An 18,462-nucleotide genomic window follows, 5' to 3' on the forward strand; every position below is an offset into this window, starting at 1 on the left:
GCAGTCACACGGATAACTCCAGCGGAGTAGAGAACGGAAGTTAGCGCGTTAAAGTTCGATCGAGCGCGAACTCCAGGACGCGCCAAAAAGCTCGCCACGCGGCAGCGCAAGAAGCAAGGAGGAAGGGCGGCGACCAGTCTCGTTGGAATGCAGTTCCAAAGGGTAGAAATACTAAATCGTCGTACAAGAGAGCTGGCTCGAGTTCGAAGCACCGAGTGAAATAAAGGACCTGAAGCCGGAACTTATCTTCGTCTCCGCAGTTCCGCAAGATTCATTCGGCGGAACGCCGCCGGGTGAGAAAGGATCCCGATCGTAGTCGTAACAGCCTCTAGCCACTTGTCGAGGACGAGTTGCTCTCAGCCATGCTGCCAGAGGAGCAGCTTATCACGATTACCGGGCCACGTAACAATATTAATCTAAAACTTGTCCGTTGAAAGTTCACCGGTGTTTTCTCCCTGCTGTCATTTAATTTTCTTCGAGTCTCACGCCCTCCACGAAAAGGAAGAGGTGTGGCGATGGTTCGTGGTGCTTTTCGTCACGCGGCTACTTCTTCTTCCACCTTTTCTGCTCTCTATCCTGCCGGTTCTCTTACTTTCTTGCCAAGCTTAGCGAGCCTTATTTAAAGTCCTCCTACCCTAGGTTCGGGCTAGCTCGGCAACTCTTGGTCGAAGTGGAAGCCAGGCCTCGCTCGACTCTGATCATTTAAAAGTACAATTTGTCAATTTCTTCGTGGCGTAGCAGGCCACTGGCACGTAGCCGATGCCCTATTCTTCCCAGGGACTCAGCCTGGTCTGCAAATTACCGTGTTTTCGAGTCGACCTGTCAATGACCGAAGACGAACTACCACCGAATTTTACTAATTAATGTTTACCCGCGCCGGTTACCGTCGAAAAGTTTCGCCTGTCGTTTCTTGCTCTTCCAACATTTTTTTTTCTCTCCTTTCTCAACTCCTTCGCAACCTCCTACCGATATTTCTTCGTCCTCGTCCCCACCTCGCCGTGCTTGTCTTTCTTTCTTTCGACGATCGTTCACGCCGAAAACTCGCTTCCGATCATCCCTTTTGAAGGCTGCGAAGATCTAGCTGGAAAAACCAACCTACCGCTGGTCGATGATTAATGTCCACGCGATGACGTCAAGATTGCCGGCCAGTGACGCAAGATTTTTGGAGGAAGAGCAACGGGACTGGTGAATTCGGAAGCTGATTTACGAGGCTGCAACGTCTCTCGTTAGTCGGAGCGTTATTGATGGCTGGGCGCGGCTACTTACGTGCCAGCTGGGTTGTAGAAGCCGAGTTAGGTTGGGTAACTTGCTCGTCTGAGCTACAACGATACCATTCAAGTGAAAGTTGTTGCTTAGTTGAAGTTTATTATGCTCCTACCTGGGACATCCTAATGCCCCGAGGATCGATCTACGTTGAATCCTGTGATACGCAAACTGGCCGATGAAACCGGCAAACCTGGACCCTCTCGCGCAATAATTTAATTTATCCAATAAGATTAGTGGACGGACAAAAGACTTACCACTTAAAGGTAGAGGATACAATTTTGTCGATTTTCTAATTTTAATGCCACTCTGTAATTAAAGGGGGAAATTTTTAATACGACGTAATTGAGAATGGAATTAACTCGTCAGGTTCAAAGATATAGGCTTTTTAAAAGTAGTTGATGAGTAGAGGAGGATTTATAGAAGACAAAGATATAATTAAAGTAAACAGTATTTTAATATCTTTTTATTATTATAGCGAGCAACATTTCGACTATTTTGGAAAAATGCTTCTTTATTATTTGATTTATTGAAATTGGTAACTATATTTGAATATTAACGGTGTCGTTTTACTGAAACGAGCTCGAAAGATTTTGAAGGATAACAAGAAATATTCTTTATATGTACGCAGCAGATACAAGCGCGGAGCTTTTTGTTTCTACCTTGTTCCTTCTGATATTTGAAAGAGTTAGATATGAAACAGCTCGAGTACCTTTGTGATCATGGTCCCTGATCCACAAAGACTCGTTCTTTTATAACAGACACGCGTTATGAAACCGATTCTTTGTTTTATGAAAAAATAATACGACATTACCCACTGTACAAAAACAATACCACGTAAAGTCCACGACTTTGCGACAGAACAAATATTGACGTCGGCATTTTAATAACTTCTTTCACGATTGTGATATAATACGTTTGAACTCGATATCGATCTCACTGTCTTCGCAATTCTCTATTCTCTTTCTCGTTAAATAATCTAATAATTTCGTTCTTTTGAACGCTTCAAAATTATACATCGTAATTATTTACTTTATAATTATATACCATTACACTACCGCGTATTTATACATTTACCTAAAAATGCGTGCGATACATATATGTAATATATAAAAAATATATAAAATATCCACGTTGTAGCACTCGTTATAATATTTCGCAGACGATAAAAGTTTCTGCTTAGATCGCATTCTTTTAGTTGCACTCGTAAAAATACGAATTTCCATAGACACTCGCAATCTACTCTTCAACATCTTCATTAAACCAAAACCCATCGCAGCAACGTTTCAAACTACGAAAGACGCATAAAAAATCTCCGAAAATTCCCACCATTTTCCTTGCTTCGTTATCCAAAATTTAACGACAGAGGGTAGGTAAGAGGGGAGGATGGTGAATAGAAAGTCGGAGGAGCAAAAGCGAGCGACACGGAGAAACTTACCGACGTAAACCGTGTAACGTTGGCGCCGCTGGACGTCCGTAATTTCGGACCGCTCCTCGTGTTTGTTCTCAATTCGCAACTCGCAGCTTTCGGCATCGCTGTCGGCGGAAATTCCGCGAGAGATGCCTTCGACCGCGTTTCTCATTGATTGCATTCTTTCGTAGTTTGCGTCAGCGCCAACTTACCGACCGTCGCGTCGGCCGGAAACTTGCACGCCAGCTGCCTATGGGCTGCTCGAGGACTGCGAATAGCGAAGAAAGAAGGGCAGAGAGAGGACGAAACCGGAGGAACGGAAGTTTTTCCTCGTAACTTCTGCCAGAATTCGTCTAGGAATGGGGCGAGCGAATTGTTCGATACGGGCGATTCTGTGAAAAAGCGTAAAGGCTCGTGCTACAAGGTAGAGATAAGGAAGTTAGAATTAGAGATCCGATAAAAGAGCCGGAATAAGTGGTAGACGAATTTCATTAAGCGACGCTTCGGTTGAGAATTCGGTTTCCCTCGTTGCTTTTGTACTGTCGCCCTGCCATTTTCTACTCTGTCTGCTCCTTTGTGTGCCTCTAATTTCAACTTCGTCAGGACTGTTCGGCTGTATCGCGATGACGAATGTTTGAGAATGTTCCACGGAAATTGTGGAAAATGGAGTGGTCAAACTTCAGGGCCCATGTATTGGCTTAGAAACTAAGTGATTGCAAGCCAATGGTACTCGTTGGAAAGAGTAAAGAAAGTCTGTACAAACATGACTCGAAATATCAGTTTCGAAGTTACAAAATGCTTTTATCGATCAATCATTGCTTACTTAGGCATACTATTATTGGAAAATGTTCTACGTACCAATGAGAATACTTTTGTATTGAATTTAAATGCAATTTCCCTTTCTAAATAGTTGTTAACGATACCAGAGAATGGTGTCACAGTATCTTCTCTGTAGCAAAATCGTAAGTGCCAATAAATATTAATTAATTACTTTTTAACAGCTTGTATCAGGATTTCCGAAAACTCTTCAGAAAATTCCTTCTTTTAAATTCAAAATACGCACCGATTTGGATCTTTCACAGCCTCGAAAATTACTCTTCGATATTTCAATGTTTCTTACTCGTTGATTCTGAACACTTTGACGTCGAACGTTTCACTGATTGGTTGACCGCCGTTTGGACAAGTTCCCTCACGCAATACAGTTTCTTAAGCTATTACGTGAGCGTAGCTGAAAATGTCAGATTAGAACTCGGAAATTAACGTTGTTTGAACCCAGAGTTAATGTTGTTATCCGTCGTTGCTGAAGTTTGACCACAACTTTTTCAAACACTCTGTATAAGCATCCATATTCAGAACGTTTTGCGCGGTACAAATACAAAATCCTCGGGAGAAAAGCGTAAAACTTAATTCCTGAATATTGTACGTACGATATGAAATAATCAGGCGTGAAGTATCAGGAAACGTAGCTCGGAATTAACGCTCGCGTTCATCATCCGACTTTGTTTAAGCAGTTTTACGATAAAATACGGCAAGTTTCGCGCGCAATTTCTATAGATCTTAAGTTACAGCCGGCCCATAATAAACTTCACTTTGGTCCCTGGGTTTTCTCGCGAAGTCGCATGTTTTTTACTTAAAGGCAACATCGCTGCTAGCAGCGGAGTGACACTTTGATGCAGGGTCGCAAGTTTTCGGGTGGCGGGGACAGCGGTTGCAGGGAAGTTTCGCGCTTGGTAAAACGGCGAAATTAATTACACCGGCTAGTCGACCGGGAAACGCGCCAACGGCAAATTATCGATTTAATACAGTGGCACGGAGTACAGCGACGAGCCTTTTATCAGGAATCGATCGCCGATATTAAACAAAAATTGGAACGAGGCGTTGCGTCCTCCGTGAACATTCTCAAAGAACTTCTAACGCGACCGATCAAACTATCGACTATTCTGACACTGCTGTTTACAATGACAGACGAAAGTATTCGTACAGTTGGGATATAAACATTTTTTGTACTATCAGAAATATTCAAATATGTATGCGTAATTATCTATTATTATTGGCATTTATTTCATTTAAAGTTGCATCGACTACTATGGTTGTTATCGAGTGCATATTTTTATATTCGGTGGCTTATTAAATTTTGTTTAATACCTTGAATAAAAGGTGATGATTATATATTATGCCGAATCACTTCCAATAAGAAAGCAAAAACGAATCCGCAAATCTCACATACAATGTGTGCATCGTCAAAGAAGCAAATATCTCGAAGACTTGGAAAATATAAAAGCGTGGCTTTCATGCAATTTTTTGTTAGGAAAAAAGAAAATATCATCTATAAAATAATATTTTCGCACGGTAAAGTACAATATATTGAGATTGCAGAGAAGTGCCGATGTTACGAAACTTCTCAAAACGGTTTCGAAAGTTTCGGTCGGCTTCCTGCGGAATATGAAAACGACGAAGCTTTTCCTCTTTCTTCGAGTTCGAGAAAATGTCCTGTGAATGGTCGCTCGCTAAAAGAACTCAGATAAACGTAATACGTATCTGTCTTTTTTTTAAAGGCTGTTTTTTCTCTGTTCCACGACGGAAGTTTTGTGTTGATGGAAATAATTAAAAGGATTAACGATGCGAAGATAAACAATGCATTCGGTGCAATGAAGCAGCGGTAAAGATTTTCGACGTTTTGGTTCGTTTGAATAATTAATTCTCCTCATTGTATTGTATTCTATTTGTTTATATGAATATTCTCTACCTGTCAATTTCAAATTCTACACGGCATTTATCAAATGGAACAGTTTGAATTTGAAGATTAATTTAATGATATTGTAACATGATATCCGTAATATGTTCATCGTTATTAAATATTATTGTACATGTATGCTTACATCTTTTATACGTGCAAATATTTTGTAATTCCGCGAATAGAAACTAATTTATAGGAAATTAGCGATACCGCTAAATTTTCAGTGTTATGAGACTTCTGAAAACGTAATTACAAAACGACGAGACGTTAACGGTTTATTGGACGAAAGCAACTATGATTACGAATATAAATGTGAGAAAGTTCTACAGGAGATATGAAATATGCAAAATGATTGCAACGGCTATGGTCCAAAGTTGATTCCTTAGCGGTTTTTTATACCCAGAGGGGCTGTAAAAGTACGACACATTTTCGTTGCTCTTCTCCTGTTTAAAATCCCCCATAGTCGTTAATGCAAACTGCCGTGGAATCTAGTTTATATTTAAGTATTACAGATTTATAGGTATATACTTCAGTATTTGATGGCCATTTTACTAAAATTGAGGAAAAGCACCAAATTCCACGGAATATTTTATAGAAAATTTGTATTTCGTATAGATATCGATAAAGTATATTTTTATATAGCATTTATTCTTTCGTGTTATGAAAATATCGCGATGTGACATTGGCGAGATAATAGTCGTTCCATAAATAATTTTTAAAGGTTCAAGTAATTAACGCGTTTTATTCGAAATTCCATGCATAGTAAACGATCGAATTACAAAGAAATAATAATTTTAGATGATTACCGAGAGAATTTATTCAGTAAAATACACGTTGTAACTTTGTTTTAAACTTTACCCATGATAAATGTAAACTTTACTGCAAATCATGATAGCCCAATCTCGTTATAGTACCGATGAAATATCAAAACGTTTCATATTCACGATAATCTTTCATATAATACATACAACATAATACGTATAATATTCAAAAAAGATTTCCATAAGCGTTCGAATATTTTCGTGAATTACTATGCATGTGAACGTAGCATATTTATTAGTAGACAGCTGGAATACCATACAGTTGTTGAAATAATTAAGGTATCACCACTTCGTGTCGAATTTCAATATGTCGTTCGCTGGAAGTCAGCGGTGGCTGTAAAATCCGCGCTTCCACGCGTAACAAATTGCGAATTATACCGGTCTCGTTATGATTCATGGAATATTCTCTAAGCGACGCTGGTACACGTCTCCGCGTACACAAAGACCGCGACGCTCGCAACTTCCTGCGCACATTGCGAATCCATGCTAACATCGAAACCCTTTTACAATCCGCGGCCATGATAATCCTCTGGTTCGCGATGCTAACGCGTGGTAAATTTTCCAAGAAATTGTTGCTGGACCAGCGAATTACCGACCAGCGATTTAATCGGATGAACATTGCGTTTCATCCGCGCAGGTTGAAGCTTATCGCGATACACGTGATCCGAATTGAGACAGTGGAATCTGAATTGAGAACCAAAGAGATACAAGCGACATGCTTGGAACTTTTTAGTTGAGAGCAATAATAATTAGTTAGACAAATCCTTGAAAATAATGTTGTGAAATAATATCAATAACCGAAAGCTACGTAAAAGTATCGTTTAGAAATTAAAAATTGAATTGTTTTCGTTTTGTTGTATATTATTATTTTTATTTTGTTCGTATTTTGTTTGTAAAAAAAGTATGGAACAGTAGCATAATTTATTTAAAGGACAATATAGTAGAGATTATAAAAAATACGTACGGAATATAGTAGAAAATTTAAAGAATATTATTTCACGCGATATACCAATATTACTACGCAAATCTTTGCCAACGAACTCTATTCTTTTCTTAACACTATTGATGTTTCTAGAATGGAAACAATATTAAAAAGGAAATTCCAATGTTGTGTAGGGCAATGTTTATATTTCTTTTAACTGCGTATATCAAACCGTGTCCTCGCTTGTGTATTAAGCGTGTTAGTTGTGCTCCGCTTCTCGTCTCGGTAACATCGTTACAGCTATAGCAACGCGTTAACGTGCCACATAAAACTCGGTAAAAATGATATAGTACGATCGTTACTGGTTGAACATAGTGCGTGGTATTTACGAAGTGATCGGTTTCTATTTCAACGTATTTCGTCGCGTTAATGCTGTATTTATAGTCGTTTTAATGCTTTCGAATCTCGTTCGAATTTACTTTCGAATCGTTTTTAACGATCATAGTTCATAAAATGAAACAAAATGATAATACTCTAGTTGACTTCTTCTTATTTTTAAAAAAATTGCGGTTGTTTTTCATTATTACTGCTTCGCTCGTCTGTCTTTATCATAAAATGATGATTACTTTTTCGTTTAATCGATGTATCTCGAGCAGTTTTTTGGGTCACAATATATTCCAATTTAAAACTATTTTAATACATCGTAAGTGCTCTATAAAATGTCGTTTTCTTGTTAAATATAATTAATATTTCACGGTATTCACAATTTTTGCTAATATAAGAGTAAATATGATGATATGTCCTACTTTTTACTACGTTAGTTTGTAAATTATTTGTAAAATTTTTTAGTAGATATTTCACTAGTTTTATTATATTCGAGTGCTTGCAAATCGGTTAATAAATTTTTCATGAAAAGATAGTAGAAAGCAATGAACGCTATTGAATAGCATGAACAAATTATTACGACGTCTGACACAGCATTTAATTAACTATTGTATCGAGTGAATCAAGAAACCTGAAAAATGTATTGTGCGAGGATCGGCGAAGCTAAGATTCAACAACGAAAGGTAAGAATAAATAATATTAAATCGATAGGTACTGTTATAATTTCCGTGATATTTTATGTAAATATTAATTATACTTGGATTTTGATCGTCTGATAGAAGTAAAGATATATTAACGGAAAATCGCTGAAAATTTTTATATTCTCGGGAAATTAAATCAAGAATATAAAAGAACAGTATAAAACATATATTATTAACGAATATTATATAGGCATAATAAATTTTTAATACAAAGGAGCTATGATAATAGACAAGGGAAGATCGGTTCATTTATTTTAATTTAAAAGGTTTTATTTTCCCCATTTTTAATTTAATTTACTATTAAATTAATATGTACTTGCTATAAAATGATTACAAATGTTTCAAAGTTTTAAAATGAAAATGAAAATGTTTTGCATTATTAAAAAATTCACAACTTGCATATCATCAGCTTATAAATGGTTTACAAAAGTATGTTTACAATTTTACATAATTCACAAAAATACTACATTCAAATGTTCTTAACAATTCTATTAATGAAATAACCTTTTGTTTTCAATTAAACTTGGCGTGTTCGCATTTTAAATATCAGGTGCATTTGAACCTACAATTTTCCACTTAAATGTCGAAATATGGCTTTGGAATTGCAGAATGTTTGCATGGTTAAAAACAACCTGTAAAACAATATGTAATTATATATTTCGAAATTTTGTACTACATATCCTTCAAATCAATCTTATACTTAACAACTACCTTTAATATAACTGTACCCAACTTACGCTATTTCCTACATACTATTAAACGTACCTTGTTTAAAATGCACGTCACCAAACTCGATTTACGTTCCATAAACTCGCCTCATTCAACGAACTGTAACACAGAATATATCTCAATAAGAAGATATATACTCCATTTACCAACAACATAGATATATACATGTACTTCGTTTCAACGACAAAGTTGAATCGACATCTCGTATCAGAACCTTTCACGTTTAACATTTTCGTGTCCGCGATACTGTTTTTAAGAATTTCTTTTTATGGATACGATTGTAATGATTATTAAATTCATTTTGTTGTATCGGAGTTATTTTTATGCTATCGAATGCTCAAAAAATCTGAAAATAGAGGGAACACATTTATGCAAAGACTACTTTTGTTAAGGCTACTATATTCTTACATTATATATGTATAAATATGTAAACGTTATTATTAGTGTAAGAATATATATTATGAATGTAAGAATATATATGCCACTATTATTATTCTTATATTATACTATACATGTATATAGTACGGGGTGTAACAGAACATATGGGGGATCCACTTCGAGAGCTAATCGCACATCTGAGAACAATGAAAAAAAGTTCATGTAAACATATACTTTGTCTGTCGTTGTTTATGAGATACAACGAATTTTGTGTGTACGAAACACCTGTTGAAAATATTGAAATACTTAAGGATACAATAGAATAGCACAGAATGGCCCAGAATAGAACAAGCGTTTCAACAGATTCGAGAAACACCAGAAACCATTCAGAGTGTAACCTGATCCGCATGACAACACGTCTACGTGTTTACCTTGAGATCCAAGGCAGTCGTTTACTACAGTTTCTACAAATGTAATTAGATACCACAGAATCAAAACAAAAAATTCGCTCTGTTTCATAAACGAAAACAGATTGACCGTTTGTTTACATGAACCTTTTTCATTGTTTTCTTTTTTCTGTGTACAATCGCTTTTCACACAAGGTAAAACTTGCTTCTTACAACATTCCTCAAAGCATCCACGTTTATCGTCGAAGGAAGCCGCATTAATTCGTCAAAAGCTCATACTATCGATTAGCGAATAACAAAATACTGAGAAATAACAGCGCAATGTGAGTGGATCGTGGTCGCTGGCAACTTTGATCACCGCTCGGCGTCTACCTCATTATCAGGATTAATTATTGGCCGGGCGTTATTGTCGCCGGAGCAACATATTAAGTTGGACGAAATTTCGTCGAATTACTGTGTACGAAACTCTCGTATAAGAGCAATGGGCCATTCAGTTGTAACAAGAGCAGATGCGCAGTCTCCGTGGATTCTCCTACGAAGGAGGAAGGGACCCGGGCCTCGAGTGCTACGTCGAGTTAAGTTTCCTCCAAGTGCACCGCAAACGAGGCTCTGCCCGTGCCAGGGATGCTGAGGCCTCGCGGTAACTGGCATCGCGTGCATGTCGAAGCCCGGTGCTCCCGTAATTCCTGGAATTAGCAGAATCCCGGAACCGCTTCTATCGGCGATAGCGCTTTCACGCTATTCCCGGTACGTTCAGATTGTCCTCTCGCCTACGTTTCGGCTACGAGCGAAACCGGTACAGGTGTATGACGTCTAATGGTAGGGGAAAGGTAGACGTTTCGCTTGGATATCCTACAACAGGTTGCTGGAAAATCGAACGTCTTCAGCATTCCGCCGACGATGTCTCCTTTTCTTCGGTTATGATTACAATCACAGTCAATAGACATAATATTTTGATGGTGGTGGTGGTGTTGCGACAACGGATTGTCTCTCGACTTAGCTAAATGCTATATAGTCAGATTTAGCCATAAAAAGAATCATTTAATTTTTTACTTTGCGACAAACGGTACATCTCTATCTTCGCTGAGTCGCGTTAATCCTGCAGAGGGTTATATATTACGTATCCATAAGTAGATTGTGAATTCTTATGCACTTTGATATTTTTGTGGAGAGGATTCAAGAAATTCTACCTACTTTGTAATTTGTTTCGCGTACGAAAGGGATGAGCCCTTCACAAGCTACACTGATCAACTGCATACATTGAAAAATATAAAACCGCGATGACATTACAAAGAATGTTTTTTAAATTTACTTTAGAAATTACCATTATTTATGCCATTTTGCGATGAATGTACTTCTGGACGTAAGACGTTGTTTTCTTGAAGATGGGGTGTTAATCGTGTAGCTATGTGATGGAAATTAAGAAACGGTATTTGGCGTAAAATTTTCCTTCTTCGTTTCCTTAAGTTTAATTTTTTTAGAGGAACGTAAGACATATAAATTTATGAAATAAAGTTTGAAGTTTTGTATTTAAATGATTGTTATTTCTGCGAAACGATATGTTAAAACGTTACGCCAAAAGTTTATTGAATAATTCACGAATGTTAGGGATTGTATCGGCGTTTAATAATTTATTTCACAGGTGTGATTATTTCACACGGTTTTCACACTCTAGCATTGCTTACGTCAGAATTAAATCAAGTTAATTAAACTTTGACCTAATGCATTACTGTCACGGATTGATCGCAGTTTCCGAGCTTCATTCTTTCAACTTGAATTTCGTTAAATAAATCAATCGGTGTCCCCCAATGAATATTCATCCACTCGTGTTACCATATCCATTACATTTCTCAAAAAGGACCGTCTGTGAACTTCATTAGAGTAATTTTTATTTTCTATCCTTTTATTAAATTGACTATTTTTCCATTTACTATATTATTATTAAAAGAATTTATTCATATTATTATATGAATAATATTATTCATATAATAAATAATTATTCATATTGTTTCATTATTTATTTTACATATTGATTTCCTCGAATTAATTTCCAGCAATCCAATGATTTCAAACATTGCAACGAAACACGCATTGTTCTTTTCTCTCACAAACTGTTTTATCGCGAATTTCCAAACAAGAAATATCACATTTCTTGGAAGCATAAAATCAGTTTTCAAATTACTAAAAATTTTATTCTCTATCCTGGTTTCGCCTGTTCTTCTTAATTAAATTTATAAAAATATACATTTCCATGAAAATCTGCATTCTACAAATCATCTTGCCCTGATCATGAATAACCGAACCGAATCACGAACGATCAGTTTTTATCTGAATGGTCAGATTTGCTCCATTTCTGTCAATCACAGAACGCTGCTATTCGTTGATCGCGTGGAAGCAAGTTGGCAAGGAAACACGCGGAAACGTAAGAAACGATAGGCGAAAATTTATTAAAGCATCGTCGGAGTGTATCAAACGAAGCGTATTTACTTTTCCCTGTGTATGTATAACATCGCGTTTTAATCAACGGCACGGGATCAACCTATTTGTACATCCACCGGAAATAACACAGTGACATAGTTTTCTCTTCTTTCCCTCCGTTCTGTTTTTTCTCCTTTTTCCCTTTTTTTTTTTTTTTATTTTTTTTATTTCTCTTGTTCATTTCCCTTTCTATCTTTTACTCGATACGCGATTGTGTCGCCGCGTAGGAACTTCGATGAAAATATTTCGACGATACAGCATACGTACGCGTACGTAAATCGCCTTTAGTAATTCAACGCGATAGTACAGGCCTCGTAAATCCCATAAACGATGATATACCGGCATCGAACGATCGATCTTTCGTACGCACACGATTCTACCTTCACAACGGAACAGAAAAAGCCGATCAATGGCTTAAGCCTTTGAAAAGGGAATAAGCATCAAACTTTTGCCGGATGCAAAGCAAAAGTGGTAGGATAAAAGGAACGAAGAAGGACTCTTCCTCGTAACGTCGGCGATCGGTATTTCTCATGTTTGCTTCCTTCTCTTTCGAACGATTTCGATAAGATTTCAAAGAGTCTTAAGTTTGATTTCTTTCTAGTTTCTCTCCAATGGAAAGTAGCTAGTTTTAAGCTTCTCCTTAAGGTAAACGGTCAGAGAGATCTTGAAACTTTCGGATGAGATACATACAATTTGAAATTTACAACCTTTTCGTGTAGTCAAGGCGTGACTATCTCAAATTTCCAATGACGAGAATAAGCTACCTGTCTCTGTTGTTGGAAGACCAGAGATTTGAAAAGATCGTTTTACAATACGAGTAAAATCAATTTTTGAATTTTTATTAAAGATCATAAATTTTCTTTAATCCGTCAACGAAGACGTTTCACGTGTCATTCATCGGACTGTTTAACGAATTGCGAGCTTCTATCTTCTCCCATTTCGTACTACTTTTATATCGCTGTTTGAAAACCTCTTCATTGTTTCCGAATGCTGGCGATGTTACTGTTTTAATGCACTTGTTGGTTACATTACTTCAATAAAGAAATAAGTAGATCCAAATATTTTTCCTTGTTATATATTAAAATGTTTGTTTGCGCTTATAGTTGACGATAGACGAGCTTCCACATTCTGTAGCTCTTCTCGAACTTGTTTAAAGACTATTAGCTACTAATGAACACGCTAAACCCGACAGACGCGCGTTTACACTTTTACAGTGTTAATTAAGACAGTAAATTACACGGTAAGAGTTAGATGAAATCCGCATCAACGTTATGAGACAGCAGTGTTTTAAAATTGAACAACGCTTTGAAAACGCTATTCGTACCAAATTTACATCCTTCCTATCCTCGTTTCTTATACTCTCACAGTCCCATTACCGCTTCTACGTCTTCCCAAGAAGTATCTGAAATAAATAATCAGGCAGATGTGTCCAGGCAACCAGTATGCGAACGATATGTATATATTCGAGGGTTACGTGCGTCAGCCACCACGACACACGGGCCACGGTCGCGTATATCAGCGCGAAAGGGATGTTATGTACCAACAAAACATTGATTCGCTAAACTCATGATGTAATACGTCCATTTGAAATGAGCTTGGCCTTCGGCCAAAATCCTCGTCACAAAACACTGTGTAGGCAGCCAGCAAACATGCCCGGCAGAGGAAATAGGTCTGTCGCGGCTTTATTCGCCGATCGATACGACCAGAGAAGTATCATGAGCCTCCATCTCGCTTTCTTTGCGTCCGTTCTCGTCCCACCCTTTCGCCAGCTATCTTTCTCCTTCGTTCCTCTATCGCAGACATTTCCCCTTTCTTTCTGCCATCTCGATTCACCCTCTGGCATCTAGAGTTGTTTTCAGCCTCCGAACATCGCCGCGTGCGTTTTTACGGCTTCCTCTTGATTCACGAAACCTCCTCCACTTTCGCTGCCTCCGTGGACTAGTTGAGAATTAAGGGCACTTTGGCAAACGTATCGGGTTCAGCCAGTTTTTCTCGTGCCCCTCCCCCATGCGAAATCGTGGGGATTATTTCGTGATAAATCTCGCCTATTAATGGGTTGACGGGTGCGAGGACAATGAGACTGTAAGAAATGAGAATAGAGAGGGCGTAAATTTAACGCAGATATCGGACGAAGAAAGTTATTTTTATCTTAAGACTGTCGTTCTATTTAAAAGATTGCTATTTTCAAAGTTCTTGTATTTATTTTAAATTCATAAAATTGGTTTGTTATTTTTAAATTGCTCTCTCTCTCTCTCTCTCTCTCACACACACACACGTCGTACAGAAATTTTTCTTCTCTCAAATACTCGAAATCTGTTCTTTGCTATATTCAGTTTTGCTATATTTTTTTTTTTTTTTTTTTTAATTTGCTATATTTCAGTTTCGTGGGATCATTGTATCATCTGATTTTCGCGACCGAGCTTTTGCGTTTCTCCGAGTTTGCCAAGACAGAATGGAATTTTTTCGCGGCCACGTCTCTCGTTTTATTTCAAATCGATTAATATATGGTTTTCTGTGCCGGAGATCAATGGGGAAACAGATCGTTGCCTTCTCTCGCGCATCCAAAGAATTATACGATTTTATGGGAATATCGTCTGGATCTATCGTATTTCAATTTTAGAATAATACAGACGCAATGTGAAACGTAACCAAAATTTGGGACGCTGAATATGGAAGATTAAAAGAAAAGGAAGATTGGAATATGAATTGACCTATATTTTAAGAAATTGATTGGTTCCGAGGTTAAAACTGATGGCAGATGGAAGATGTCTATAAGAATATTGCACGAAGACGTAATGAATAAAAACGAACAATTTCGAAACTGGAAACCGTAGTGAAAGGAAGACCCTCGTTATTCGAACAACTACGATCATAAATTTTATGTAAAATTTTCTTTGATCAACCTTCTATACTGTTTACATAATTATGCTTCGGCCAACAGCAACTTGAGAGGTGTGTTTTTATTGAAATAAGACAGAAATCCTTGAAATACCGATACTGTTTTTAATCAATGGCGGCTCGCACGCTTCGAATCATTAAGGAAATGGAATGAAATAAATACTTAAGGTTGCATCGAATAAAAAGGCAAGGGTCAGTTTCAGGGTCTGTTTAGTAAGAGCCGGGCGTACCATTACTCCGGAAACTAGTTCACCGGAAAAGAAACGAATGGATGAGAAACACGAGAGGGTAATTGAAAGGGAAGAGGAGAAAGGAAGTCAAACGAACGAACGCTGTGTTTATATCGCGGCGAAATCGTACAACACCACTGAAACCTACTATACGTGTTCGTTAAGTAGCTGAGAATTAATTACGTTTCAGTCCCTAATAAGCAAGGAAATTGAAATCGGGTTTCCGCGTGTTTATCATTCAAACGCTTTTAAAGAATGCAGAGGGCAATTTCAAAGAATTTTCTTCTTCTATTTGCCGCGTCTCTTTCAATAGCGGCGCTAGCTATTCTCCGTATTAAAATAAATTCCACCCTAAATTAACTGTTTTATCAAATAAAAATACAAAAGGATCTCCTTTTATCGTCCCTCTCATCAAAATTTGAGAAATAAGAATATTTACCTTAGACACCGTATATAAATGTTATTTCATTTTCATTATCGAGAATTGATCGAATAACGACGCTGAAAGGTGAAACGAAATAGGTATTTTCGTTTCCACGACGAAGGAACGTCAAAACCAGCCGAAGATCCGTTCATTGAAAGGTTTCTGAAATGCTTTCAAGGAACTAGTTCATGATTGAGAAAACGAGTCTAAAGAAAATATGAAAGGAGTCAATCGATGTAGAAAAAGGGAAACCTAAACAAAAAAAAAAAAAAAAAAAAAGCAGGAAACGAACGTATTGACGCAGCGTTCGCCTTAAGAGTGTTCGTTGATGTAATTGCAATAAAAAGACAGAATTTTTAATAACTATGAAACGTAAAGAAGTCTGTCGTTAAAATCTGCTCTTTAGTAGTAATTGAATTTCTCGACAAATATCCCAAGATTAATGTACGATTTTCTTTCTCAGCTTCAGTTGTTTCTTTATTTCAAACGTTTCAAGATTTCTCTGATTTATTTGATTCAATCATAAAATCTATTAATATCTTAATTTTTATCAACGTATAAAAAGATTTGTTGGTTGTTAGAAATTACTTTTAACGCGAATGTCGGTTTTATAACAAATTCCATGCTATCGTTCATGTTTCTGTCGAGAAACAGTCTATTGTGCACGCTTCTAATCGTCTAATGTCTAGGCCTTCCAACAAATCGTGGTCTTTAGTCAGCCACGAAGCCTGTTAATAACTCGTAGTTTGAATTTTTCGGATCGAACGAATGTAAAACGATGAAAAATATATCGTTGACCGAAATTCAATTGAAACCGATACTCTTTATGATAGATCGTGATATGACCAGAGATTGGAAACCAGGGATCCAGAGTATCTAATATCTAGTAGATATCAATATCATATCATATCGTATTATGTCAAATCACATCACATCACATCACATCACATTACATCACATCACATCACATCACATCACATTATATCATATCATACATAACGTCAATTTATATCTGTCATAAGTAAATACCGTGAGTATAATCATAATATCTTTTAAATACATTATTATGCTAAAAATGAATAATAAAATCCAAACCATTATTATTTATTCTATTGTTATTATTATTGTTATTGTTACTATGTAAAGCGTACTATGTACTAATTCGCCTATTACAATCTTAGATACCAAGCGGGTTACAAATATAAGTAAGAAAGCAATAATATTACGAAAGTATATAAATCGCTATATAAGTAACAATATTTCCTTGATATAGTACTGGTTTCTACCACCCACTTGAGTCTTATTTCTATCTTTATCGCTCGTAACTAACGTTACATTGTCCTAAATGAAGGTACGCTGACTTGGTACGCTTCGGGCAAATTACTCTAATTTTCATTGCACTCTGTATAATGTAGCGGAATCTTTGTACATCCCCTTCAGTACGCCACTTCATAATTTGCCTACTATGTTTATTCGTGTATAAGTTCATTACATATTGACCAGTCTTTTAGAACGAGTTCGACTGACTCTGCTTTGCACCGTTATATATTTCAGCTAAGATCCAAATTCATTTAAATTAACAATAAATTAACAGTCGATATTGTATTAATTTATTTACAATAAATGGATTAAACAGATGTTGGTTGAACAGAAAACGATGGTTGTTTAACGCGAACTAATCACAATAACGTATTATAATTAAGACAACTAGATAGTTAATTTGCAACTCTCGTCACCACGGATCCAACACTCTCCCTCACGCGGACCACACTCTCTCGACAACGCAATTCGCACTCTCTAACTTCTCAACTCATAATGACTGTTAATGTTCCGCAACCGCTTGTTTACAATTCGCCCGACACTCCCCAGGCTCCTCGTCCATGATACTACAATATTAACATGCGCTATCTATCGTTTCGAAACTTAAAGAATCCAAAATTTCGAATCGATCAATCGTCCGATCACAGACGATTCTTCTTTTAAAAACTTTCTATTAAACAAATTCGCGGCTACGGACGCCAAGAGTGTTTAACGAGCTCCGAAACTCTTTCCGCGATCGTTGAAAACCTTGAAGCGTTCTCGACGCAGCGCCTCGAACGTTAATGGGTTAAGAACGAGTCTCGGACTCCGTTTCCAACCACGTTTCATATTCGACTTTCTAATGGCCTCTCGAAAAATACATGCATGCATACGTACGTGTGTATGCATATCGATCGATCCATCGATCGTTTGGTTGCGCGTACGAGCGCGCTGCAAACGTTCGTTCGATCCGAATTCAATCGCATTCGGTGCGTGTCTTTACGGTTGTTCATGCACGGCTGCGTGTGCACCTGCACTCGTGTGTATGGTATTGTATTGATTCGTAGCGCGTATAGATTCTGCTCGAGATCATCTGCAGATAGACGGCTGGCGGACGGTATCCGAATACGGAAACGTTGCCGCATGCCAATAATCCGCGACTGTTATTATCGGTGTAATTGGCATTCGACTGGAAATTTTCATCAGATGAATGGCTATGCTTTTCTTTCGCTCGCGGCTACCCTGAGAAGCAGGTCAGCCATCTGACCAAGTTGATCTGCGTTCGAAAGTTTGGCTCGATGGTTTAGTGGCAACGTATGATACAAGAACGAACAATGTAGAAGCGAACGATCTCTTTTTCTTTCGACGTCGAATCAGAAG

At 37.4% G+C, this 18,462-nt stretch overlaps 1 protein-coding gene across 1 annotated transcript in view; it reads left to right on the top strand.

The window, feature by feature from the left end:
- Positions 1 to 7,992: 7,992 nt before the first annotated feature.
- LOC139985667 (E3 ubiquitin-protein ligase MIB1-like) overlaps positions 7,993 to 18,462 on the top strand; it is a 159,531-nt gene continuing 149,061 nt past the window's right edge. The window contains exon 1 of the mRNA XM_072000266.1: positions 7,993 to 8,221. The gene's annotated coding sequence lies outside the window, so the exon portion shown is untranslated. The remainder of the gene's footprint in view (positions 8,222 to 18,462) is intronic.

The sequence above is a fragment of the Bombus fervidus genome, chromosome 3 (assembly GCF_041682495.2).
Source record: "Bombus fervidus isolate BK054 chromosome 3, iyBomFerv1, whole genome shotgun sequence".
Lineage (NCBI taxonomy): Eukaryota > Metazoa > Arthropoda > Insecta > Hymenoptera > Apidae > Bombus > Bombus fervidus.